The sequence below is a fragment of the Sylvia atricapilla genome, chromosome 3 (assembly GCF_009819655.1).
Source record: "Sylvia atricapilla isolate bSylAtr1 chromosome 3, bSylAtr1.pri, whole genome shotgun sequence".
NCBI lineage: Eukaryota > Metazoa > Chordata > Aves > Passeriformes > Sylviidae > Sylvia > Sylvia atricapilla.
The window spans coordinates 16,222,576-16,235,092 of NC_089142.1; positions in this window are offsets into that span (position 1 = coordinate 16,222,576).

The window sequence follows — 12,517 nt, forward strand, 5'->3', positions numbered from 1 at the left end:
CTCATAGAAAGCATGTGAAAAGCTCTGGATGGGTAATAAAGAAAGAAGTGATTGTTCTGTCTCTCTAAGGGAAAGCTATGCAGAACAACATGGTTTCACCCACTCTGTGGGTGACGGCTCAAGAGCTCCCCAGCATTCATGAGCTGGCTGATGGGTGCCCATGCACATAGCTCAGTACCCTGCTCCACAGTGCTTGCTCTCCTGGACCCTGTGTTTGTCCCAGCAAGTCTTGGAAAAGGCTGCTCCTGGGATGGAGGTTGCAGTGGTTCCCAGGGCAAGAATGCAATGAAAAAAAAGGTTTATGAGTTTTGCTAATACCAAAACAGCTAATTTTCTTAAAAATATATATATACTCCTAGATCTTCATGCTACAGGAAGCAACTTTCTAGCAAAATTTCTTTTAAGTTTCTACCATTGAAGGATTCTAGTTGCAAGTGCATCAAATTGCAAGTTTTTCTGAACTCGTTTAGGCTGTGTCCACTTATATTTTTCTCCATTTCTACAGGAAAATGTGTAGTTGTAAGTAAAATGTGCTATAATTCAGAGAAAATTTAACAGATTCTCTGTATGAGAGATGTGGCATGTCATATTTCCAAGGGTGGACACAGGAGAATTTCAGGTATATGGTTTCATATATATGTTTCTTTTCAGAGCAAGGAATAGCAGTCTTCTTGCTATATTTTTATTATGAAAAATTAGGTGCCTAGACCAAGCCATTTGCCCAGGTCACTTGTCTTCCATCACTGGAGAGACAGTCACTGCAGGAAAGGAATTTTTCCATTTGTTTTTTCTCCATTACTTAGACAAGAAGTCTAAAAGAGTAGTGTAGACAACATGACAAATGGTAGATGAGCTAATCCTCTCCCTGTGGGATTAATAACAATGTGCTCTAACAGTGTTGAGAAAAGTGTCCCTTGGTGAAAATCTGGAGTCAGGTTTCTTTCCCTAGGGAGCCTCCTGTCTATTCTTAGTGACAGAGAACACTGTGGTTGCTGTCTACTGTCTTCCTCCTAAGTATACAAAAAAGTTATGAGCAGAAAGGAATGGATCCTCTGAAATGTGATGGCTTTTATGGCAACAGGTTGCTGCTGCTGCTTGCCATCTTCAGGTGCCCATTCATTTCAGATCACACAGTGCTTTGCTCCAACCTGTGTAACAAAGCACAGTGATACAAGTGTCACTAAGAAAAAGAACCTACAGCATCAAGAAACAGTATTTATTATTACAAATATTTACTACGGCTTTGGTTTGATGTATGATACCTCACTTCAGGGAAATTCAAATAAATCCTAGCACTTTTGCCAAAAGCATGATTTTTAAAACTATAAAAGAAAAATATTTATTCATCCCAGATATCTGCCATTACTGAATTTATGACTTTGTTTCAAATTTGAATGCACACCCAAGATTTTCATGAATGTGTGATTTCCACAGCTGTTTCCTTTTTACAGAAAGAGATGTGATTTTAAGAAGTTGAATTTTGTGCTATAAAATTTCCTTATAATTAGTTTAATGCTTTCTTTAACAGTAGTGTAACTGGGGAAAAATCAACGCATGTAAGAACACATCTCATAAGGTCCAAATAAATAGTGATTTATTATTCTATTCTTAGACCATCTAATACTTTAAGACAAGTAGTAAAAAAAAAGTATTCCTCAGATGTTATGTACTGAAAAATTGATTTGTGTAAAACAATTCCTCAACTGATTTTCCTAACTCCACACCTTTCTTTCCTTATAACTCTGGCAGACATTCACAGAAATTTTTAATTTTTACATTGTATGTAAATCTTATTTGGTACTTGAACATGCAGAATTTGCATTTCCAAGTCAGCATTAATATGCATAGAAACAATTGGAAGCTCACTCTAGATAAGATGAGACATGGAGTGTCTTATTTCTGCTCTGCCAGAAGCCAGGTAAGGAACTGAAATTTTAACCAAATTATTTCAGGTCAAACTCAGACATGTCCATTTGAGTGAGATATAGGTGTCTGGAAGAATTAAATTAAGCATTTTGACTGCAATGCAAAATCACACTTAGGAATCCTGCACTTTGGACACAAGTGAACCAATAAACTGCTGTGAACTGGATGGCAACAAGGCTGGTGGCTGTAAACAAAGAGACAGGTGGAAAGACTGACAGGCAGACAGAAAAATATGAAAGAGAACAAAGAGTAACAGCAACAACTCAATTATGTCAAGAGTTGTTTATGCAAGAGACATTCTCAGAAAATTTACTAAAACAGTACTTTACCTGCTGTTGGTAACTAATCACTTGACATTTAACATTCTATGCTGCCATTTTGTGATAATACAGAGAATTCATAGGAATTCCAATAGCATGTGGAAATTAATGCATGCCAATACACATGGGCAAAATCCCCAACAGTTGTAGCAATTACAAACAGTGTAGCATCTCTCAATCCAGTCAAAGATTAAATATATTTTTTCATGCTATTTGATTCCCAAGAAAAGGAAGAGTTAGAAGTCCTCACAGTACTCCCCAATTCTCTGAGATCTCACATTAGCACAAGTAGAAACAGTGTTGCATACCATTCTGATATAAATATTATCTTTATTTAAAAAATTAAACCAAATTAGGAGTTATATACAGTCTTTGAACTTAGAGCAGATTGCCCATGAAAACAAGAAAATTTGTGGCTGCTAATGTTACCTATTACTTGGACTCATTCTTGTTGCTCATTATAAACAACTTTTAAAAATTACTAATAAGTTTTAAAAACTTCAACCAGTTGAATTATATTTTTACAGCCTGGACACGTGCCTCTGACTGTTCTGTTTGTTTTCATTTGTGCGTGTTTTTTTTTTTTTTAATCTTTGCCAAACCAATTAGGTTATCTTGAAGAACAGAGGAATGAGGTCAGGGAAAACATTTCTTGGCAAAATTAGACAATTCTGAACATTTGCCCAGTGAACGTCACCCATTTTGTGCACTTCAATGAAGAAGGGTTCCTATCCAGAAAATAATGAGTATGCAATTAAGGGTCATCTCATAACACATGCACACAAGGGATTACAAAAGGCTGGCCAAACTTCTGAGCACTTTTGGTTCAAACTTTGGATTGCTTGGACTTATATCATGGCCTTATAACACAGCTTATTGTTGCTATTTGCAAGTCTTATTCATCTCCTCATTGAGTGTTACTGGGAAATATTTTTTCTAGTAACTCATTGCAACATTCAGTTTCTCATGAGATTAATGCGAGGATAACAATTATGTCACCCCTTCTTCACAAATCAAACAATGCCTGTCTATAACCCAAATTCCAATTGCTAATAAGAGTGGTTCCAGTTTTGGCTCGGTTCAGATTTTCATTCTGCTGTCCTGCTGCTGGCTTATCTCTGTCGGGTTGTCTGGCTCCTGTTTCTCTCTCCTGTTGCAGCTGGGTTGGCTTCAGGCTATGATGATTTTGCCTGCAGTCCTTACCTCCTGCTGTTCTGTCAAGGACAATAATGCTTGAGGCTGAACCTTAAATTTCTAAACCTTTTCTTCTGCAAAGCCCCGAGGCATATTTTATTGCTTCAAGAACCAAATCACAGAGTGATAAATTGGTAGGTTTATATTATTTTCTGATCCTGGGACATGAACTTACTTATGGCAAACCTTGAGCAGAGTTACTCTAAAGACTGTACAGCTGGATAAAAGGAGATTTATTTTTTAACACAGGAATTTCTAATTTCACCTTTCATATACACTGGTTCTATTAGAACTTCTTTTTACAAAGAGCAAGCTGGCTAAATTATAACATAAAAACACTGTACAAATAGTTCCCTTCTTGCAAGTGCAGGGAGAAAATCTGTAGTAGGTGATACGTCATCCACAATTTTTTGACTTTGTAACTAAGTTTTCTCAGGAGAGTTTTTAAAACATGCACTTACCGACTTGCAACTAAATAATTAATTGTCAGAGGACTGTGTTCTACTTTACCATTTTACATTTCAAATGATAGCCACTCAGCTATCCAAGTAATGTGTGTCATGTAAAACCCACATGAAGAGAGTCAGAATCTTTTCTTTTCTGCATTGTATTTTTTGCACCAGATCAATAACAGCTTTGTAAAGTTTAAGTGAAGTGTTAATGTTATTTATAATAATGAGAGCTTTCTGAGATGGCATTGTTTTCTACTGTGTCCATTATCCTTTTGACTCTCCTTTTTGTTCATGTGCAAGGGAGAATAGAATATTTATTGATCTTTCTAGTTTCATACGTTGCTACAGAGCGGTAAGTTCAGTCATTAACAAAGAGCTTCAGATTTGGAATTGTTCAGTGGAAACCAATCAAGGTATTTATATGATTAATGCTAAAAGTGGTTAAGTACATTGATTGGGACCTAAAAGCAATAAGATTTATTTATCCACAGATTGAACATTTTATATTTGCAATAAACTGATTTATCCTGTCTTGATTTTCACCCCGTTATGTCTTATTTCAGTGCTAGCCATACAACGATAGACATTTAAAAGTCCTGGAGTATAAAAAACTTTCAAATTTCTTTTTGAAGATTCTTTTGAGCTTAAAAAGCCCTGGTGATCATAAACAGGAGCAAACCCAACACTTTTTACTGAAGAAATATGTTAAGAGAAAGAATACAGCTGATTACGATCATGATTATGATTTAGAAGTGGGTCAAAATTCATATTGCCTACACATAGTGAGAACCTGATATTGCTTTTTAAGTATAACATTTTAAGTACTGTAGAAGGAAGACTTTTAAATACAAAGCTCTTACATCAACTTGACTGCAAAGACAGATGTGTGTGTATGTTTGTTAGGAAATAGATGAAAAGGACCCTATGTAAGGTATATAAGTTGCATATTATATATAGATACAGTTGCTACTATGTCAAGCATCTCAAAATACTATCTAAGCAACACTGTTCCTGAAAGTAAATTATTTGACTTCTGATTTACATAAAGAAGCAGAAATGTTGCAGGACTAAAGCTTCATTCTTTTCTTTTCTGTAACTTATAGAAAATCACATATTGACCTCTGCAGAGCACTAATGTTAGTCTGTGCCTTTTTCCAAAGTTTCTCTAGGGGTTTGTGAAAGAATGTCTGTGCTATTCCTACATACTCTGTACCCTATATTCTTACTACAGATACTCAGGGCTACTAACCACTTTCTCTAACACTGATCAATAACTATTGGTCAAAATTCACATCTATAAAATGTTCCAAAGGGTCACTGTTTTGTGTGATATAAACAAATTTCACATTTATATTTGATTTACAATAAGTATCAAAAATGGTAGAAAACACCTGATGTTTTATCTCGAGGAAAAATAAAGCTGCCTTTCCTATAGATTCATAGTTCAGGGCCCTTTGAATGCTCGAAAGTTTCACAGTTAAGGTTCAACAGAAGCCAATCTTTATTTGAGAGATAAAAACATATGTTTATCTCACCTTCTAATCTTGTTCTTCTGGCTCCAGCAATACACCCTCAGCTGCCAAGCAATCTGAATGTACATCTGCCTCCAAGGTGTATCTGCCTCCAGAACTGTACGGAAAGTGGCCAGCTGTGATGACATATAAACCAAAAATACTTGGAGAAAGTGAGGAAGAAGCAGTATCTCAATGATGCTTTTGCAACACATCATCTGTGAGGGGCCAACACAGAAAGTCTGGCTGCTAATCAGAGCTGGATACAAGCCATAAAGTTCAGCTACAAATGCAAACTTTTCTGAAGCCTGGGGATATTTGGCTTTGTGCATTCAGTAAACAGAGAAGGGCTAGTACTAAGTGTATGTATTTTAGCTTGTATAAATTAGGGGGGTGTTCAGGTGCAGATGTTTTCTTCAGATTGGTGTCCATTAATACTGCTATATGAGGAGGCAACAGGAAATAAATGCAGATTGAAGGCTTTTGACAGAGTTTTCCACAAACCTACTTGTTCTGTTTAATTAGGCTTGTTTTTGGGATATAATTTTTGTTAAAGAAGAAAGCGAATGGGTTGGTAAAAGGAGGAAACTGTCCTTCTCTGTGTAGTTACAGGGCCCAATTTCACAGAAGGCTGTGGGCTGTATTAGCAATCAGTAAGGAGAGACAGAGGAGCAATTAGGAGCTTGCAGCCCAGACAGAGAAGCTACTGAGAAAAGAGGGCTGCAGGGAGCTGTACCTTGGCACAGAAAACCAATTTTGTAATGACCAGGAGGGAATTACTGAGTTTTCTGTTACTCAGCCAATCAATATATTATCCAGAAGTCCTGACAACATGGATCTTCCCAGCAGACAGAGTAGGGAGTGAGAGACTGGATTGATACCCTATCATTTTCATAGCTTTTTCCTAGTCATTTTGAGTTTCCTCTTCTTGAAAGTTAAAGATGCCTATTTCTATATTTTAATGAAAATTTAGTAGATTTTAGGTTGATTTATCTCAAAGACAGATAATTTGAAGCCACATACAGGCATTCAGTCACAAGAGATGGGACACAGAGAAGGTGAATTTTCTTTGTTCTCGTGAGAAGACAAAGAGAAAACCAAAGTGTTCATTTGTTTACTGAGCTCTGCACTTTGCTCCGGAAGGATACTATTTTTGACTGTTCATGCCAAATCTTCATTCAGCTTGCATAGACCAGATAAAGGAGAAAGTTTGGGATTGTATTTTACATTTTTATTTTGTTGTTTACATTGAAATTCTTTGTACAAAGACATTCTTCCAACTCACATACAGATTTCCTGGGAGAAGTTGAGGTTTAGGATGTTTGGGAGCTGTTCTAACACAGTCTCCAGTGGCAAAACAATCTTTCATTAAAAAGAACCACCTGGGAACAACAAATATCTCTTTTTTCCCCTCTCCCCCCACTCCTCCAACAATGATTTATCCAAAGTTAGAGGGCTACACATCCAGCAGATGTGTTTGTCTGCACTATATAAATCCACACTCCCAAGCCTAGACTGAATATTGTCACCTTTATGTCCGGAAAATGCCACATCCCACAGGGCAACTGGTTTTCAATTCTGTGCCTTGCCACTGTCAAGCATCTGAAACCTGGTGCTCAAATATATCTTTGCACCTTCTGTCTCTCAGCCTTCTGATCATTCAGACCCCTCACCCTTTGGTTCAGGGTGAGGTACCACACATTTGAGATATACAGCCTGATGGCTTAGCTGAAACTTGGCAGTGTTTCTCCCTAAGGTACACGTGCTGAGATTATAAATATCTCACTCTCAGGGAAGTTGGATGGAAAAGAGTATTTGTGATGGTCTCAGAAGCAAATTAACCCACATCTAGAAAGCCCCACTGTGAAATACTTCCCTTTTGCAGAGTGGTTTAAAAATGCTTTGTTGAGCTTTGTGACCTTGGGAGAGCCAGAGCAGAGACAGGTGAACACAGCAGGTGGAGAGTAGGCATCTTGTTGGCTCAATGAAGGATAATTAAGTTATAGATTAGCTTTCTCCGGTCTTTGTTGTTCACCTGAGGGCTGTGGTATTGTCTGCCCTAGCCAGAGGAAAGGCAGGAATGTGGCAAATGTCAGTCAGGAGGGTGGCAGTAAAAGACTGATGGCTGAGCAAATGTCTGCAGTAGTGTCTGAATTACTTTGGCCTTTCGATCAGGTGGGCCCAGTGACCCAGCAAGGGGGGGTTTGTTTCATGACAAATTGTGTTTGGCAGCAAGACCTCATATTTCTTCCAAATTTTCCTGCAGGTTCTACACCATAATTCTGTCTCAGATTCTACAGTGAAGAAGGTTAAATGGATTGTTAACTGGTAAGTCTTGAAAAAGGCCAAACTAAACAAGAAAACAAGCAAACAAAAATCATGATATTTTTGATTCTAAAAGGTTATCTTTTCTTTAAGAACACTTCAAGATCTGATTAAATCACTAGTGTGTGTATACTGCTAAGGCGCATGATAAATAAGGTATGATAAGGTAGAAAGAAGGACAATTGAGTACTGGAGCAGTGACTGAAATAAAGATCTACTAAAAAAGTTTGACCACTTCCAGCTTCTGCTAGTGGTTGTTTTGAGAAATAACTGATATAACTGATTGGTGCTTGCCCTGAACAGGATATATGAAATTTTTGTCAGCCTATGGAGAAGTTTGCAAAGAAATGTCTTTTGAACAGTTCAAGAGCAGTATTTAAGAGAGTATTTTTTAAAGCGATTTGAAAACTCTTCCCCTTTTGTGTCCCTAACTCTTATTTTCAACTGATGTTTGAGCTCAGCTAGGTCCCTCTTCAACATCAGAAAATTTCATGTAAGGTCTTGCCTTCTAAGTTTGTTTTGGCACACTGTTTTACTTTTTTAGTTTGTTCTCCTCCAGCCCAGAAAAGTCTTTAAAAGTCTATTTTATGACTTTTGCTGTTATTTTGTTTTTTCTTTGACACCTACAAGAGAGTGACTTTCCTCAGGCACTGCAAGATCTATTCTTTCTTTGCTATAGGAATATTCCTGTCTATCTTCTCCCTCAGTCACTAGCAATTCAATACGTGATTTGCTCCTGCTTCATTGGTGTGCAAAACTTACAATTTTCTGTAACAAGCCAAAGGAACATAAAACCAAATTTTATTATTTGAGTACTATCATACTTCTTTTTCCCTTGTTTGTGTTTAATTCTGTAAGTAAAAAAAAAAATTAGTCATGCCAGGAAACTCTCCTCTGTTCTGCTTCAGATCCAGGCCACCATGTGAAGAAAAATGGGAGTGGGCTCAGCAGTCCTTCCAGCTGTCCTGTTAAGAAGCTGTTCAATTACTTAGAGGAGAAAGGCATCAGTCCTGAGCAGGCCTCATATGTGTATGTTAGTCATTGCCAGATGAAGCTGTTATACCATCTGTTCTTCTTCCTTATGACTGCAAATCTTTTTAAGACCCTTCCTCAGGATGACACAGGCAATGAAGATACTTATAAATGCACAAATTATTGTATAGCATACTGAGCATGGATATGATAGATCAAATTCGAATTCAGTAAATGCTTGATATTATACTTCTGAGACATGATTTCTCTGGCCTGTTTTAGATACCTACTCTAGATTTAGATAAATGTACCCCAAGGTGCCCTCTATGAATTATAAAAAGATGCTACGTTGAGTACTTGCAGACATCTGTGCTGTCAGCTCTAAAGTTGGGCAAGATGAATACCATCCATAAGGCCTAAGAGTAGTAGGGCTGCCTGGAAGGAGAAAAACCAGGTTTATCCACTGTTCATTTAATCTTTAACAGCTCACTGGAGCACAGAGGGCCAGAAAACTTGGGTTTGATCCATTTCCTCACAGTCCTGCTTACAGCTGTGGCATCTCATGCTCTCCTAACTCCCGCTCCACACATTTTTCCCAGTTTCTTCCAAATGGGTGAAGTTACTGTGCTGCACCATAGTCAGAGACCAGATGAACATCATTGCTAGTCCTGTTACACAGCATTCCTCTTGTAGCTCCAAGCAGATCTTCTGTTGGATTAACCCAACTCAAAGTGTACTTGAGGTACCAACTCAAAAAAGGAAAAGGCAAGGATCAGTACATTGGAAGTTCTAATATTTTGTACTAAGTGTGACACAGAATGAAATTGCAGTGCCAATCATACACAATTTTGCAACTACAGTTATTTTTATACATGAGTAAATAATGGTTAAAATATGGATTTCTAGTCAGATAACCAAGACAAAGGACAAGTATTTGCAGGAAGATAATGTAAAACAAATACAGAATCTATAGAAAAGGAAAAATCTTCTGTGTTCAAGTCTTTTGTATTGTAACCATAATATTTTTTCATATTTCTATCTTCACACAAAGCTACAAGCAGCTTAGGCTGAATACCATAAGGACTACAATACTCTGAAGTATGTTTCATGTAAAACAAATTGCATGCAAATGATTCAACCCAGAAATGGGACAGATGGCATTCGTATTGCCACTGTATTCTGGGAGCCTTAATTCCTCACATTCGTGGGGGTAATAGTGATTCCTGATAAATCAAAACACTATCTCACCCCATGGCCTCTCTCCCACACTCTCAGATTTCCCTCCCTTGGCTGGCACCACACACCTCTGGGATTGTGTTAGTGAGTCCTGCTCATATTATGGACAAATATTGTTCTGGAGGTCCCGTGCCCTAGGATACTCCAAGGCTGAAGTTAAAAGGCTTATCTAAGAGAACAAAGACATATAACATTAAGCTGAATAACTCTAATAAATGCAATTTTATTTGATAACAATTTCATTAAATTTATATACTAATTCTCAACTGATTTCAAGTATGTTCTTGTTTTACCAGTATTAGTCAATGTCCCATAATTTTAGACATACAAGTGCAAGTCATTGTTTCCAACCAGCTTGATCCTGAATTCACACAGCTATTAATCAGTTTAATATGCTTCGTGTTGCTAATTTGAAAAGCACATAAGGAAGAAGTCTGTGCAGTACAGATATGACAATTAGCAAAACAATCCTTTTTCTAAAAATTTGCTTGGATAGTACAAATTTTACCAGAAACTTTGTCTCCTTGCACTAAAGAAGAGTAAAAGAGACAGTTGTTCTCATGCCAACTACTTCTGGTGCCAGAGGTAGCGATAGAAATATGTTGCCTCTGGAGGTTCAAGAGTATTTCATAATCCTCCCCCTCCCATCATTATTTTCCATTATTGGTCCCTCTTCTCTCTTTCTTGTTATCGTCTAGAAAACAGGCAAGTGTGCAGACGCAATATATGAAACTTAAAAAAACAACATAGCCATAAAGAACTGGTTGTCTGCCTGAAAGAATAAAAGAGAAAATGAAAGAGGCACTGAAACTCCAAGAGAGAACAACTTTGACTCAAATTGTCTCATGCTGAGGTGCAGTAAAAGATTCTACACTGTACATCACATTAAGTTCTGACTTCAGTTAAAATTTTAATGTATTTTTACAATATTTGTGTTTGATTTCTCTCACCACATATGTTTTAGAACTGGTGAGATTAAAAAAAAAAAAAAAAAAAAAAGGACCCAGAAGAGTATGAAAGGAGAAAATAAAGCTTCTGACCAGATGAATTTGCTGCATTCAAGAAATCAAGAAAAGCAACTGAAATTGTTTTTTCGTTTTGTTTGGTTTTTCCTTAGATTATGATGATGGATATTGGCTGAGGCCAGGATCTAGAATCAGATCAAATAAAGACTGACTTTTTATGAGATCTTTTACAGAATCAAAGCTTAAGCTGCGTTGGAAGGGACCTACAAACACCATCAAGTCCAACTCCCAGCCATGCACAAGACCATCCCTAAGAGTCATACCTGGTACCAAAGAATATTGATCAAATTCTTGTATTCCGCCTGTAACTTGCCTGGGGAGCCTGTTCCAGTGCCCAACTCTTCCGAGTGAACAAATTTTTTCTAATAGCCAACCTAAACCTCCCCTCACACAGCTTCATACCACCCTCTCAAGACCTGTCCCTGGTCACCACAAAGAAAAGATAAGTGCCTGCTCCTTGTCTTTCCTTCACAAGGAAGTTGTAACTGCAGTGAGGTCCCCACACAGTCTTCTTCAGGATGAACAGACGAAGTGACCTCAGTCACTCCTCAGCTTCTCCTCAAGGCCCTTCACCAGGGTCGTTGCCCTCCTTTGGAGACTCTCAAATAATTTAATGGCTTTTTTTATATTATGGCCCCCAGCACTCGGGATGAGGCTGCCCCAGTGCAGAGCAGAGCAGGACAATCCCCTCCCTTGCCTGGCTGGCCATGCTGTGTCTGATGTCCCCTGGACAGGGCTGGTCCTCCTGGCTGCCAGGGCACTGCTGGCTCATGTCCAGCTTGCTATCAAGCAGGACCCCCAGGTCCTGGGGCACTGCTTTCCAGCCTCTCATTCCCCAGTCTGTACATCCAGGGTTGCCCCACCCCAGGTGCAGAATCAAATGCATTTTCCCTTGTTGAGCTTCTCCTGGCTGGTGATTGCCCAGCTCTCCAGTTTTTCAAGGTCTCTCTGCAGGGCATCCCTGCCTTTGAGGGAGTCAACAGCTCCTGCCAGGTTTGTATCATCTGCAAACTTCCTTGGTATCCCTTCCAGTCCTGTGTGCAGGTGATTTATGAAGATATTGAAGAGCACAGGGCTGAGGATGGAGTCCTGTGGAACTCCATTAGTGACAGGTCACCGGTCTGGTGTCACGCCATTCACTATAACCCTCTGTGACTGACCCATGATCCAGTTGCTCACCCATCCCATGATGTCTTTATCCAGCTCTCTGCTGGACATTTTGTGTAAAAGGATGCTCTTAGAGGCAGTACCATCAGCTTTACTGAAATCCAGAAATATCAGCTGGCTTTTCTTGATCAGCCAGGTGAGTCACTTTGCCATAAAACAAGATCAAGCTTGACAAGCAGGACCTTCCTTGCATGAAGCCATGCTGGCTGTGAATAATGACTGTATTGTCCTTCAAGTATTTTTCAATACCTTCCAGAATAATCTTCCTAACCTTACCAGGCTAAGAGGTGTAACTAACAGACTTGTATTTTACAGGGTCATCCTTGTCCTTTTTGACAATTGGGATGTCAGCCTGCTTCCAGTCAGCTGGGAGCTTTTACCTTGCCTAT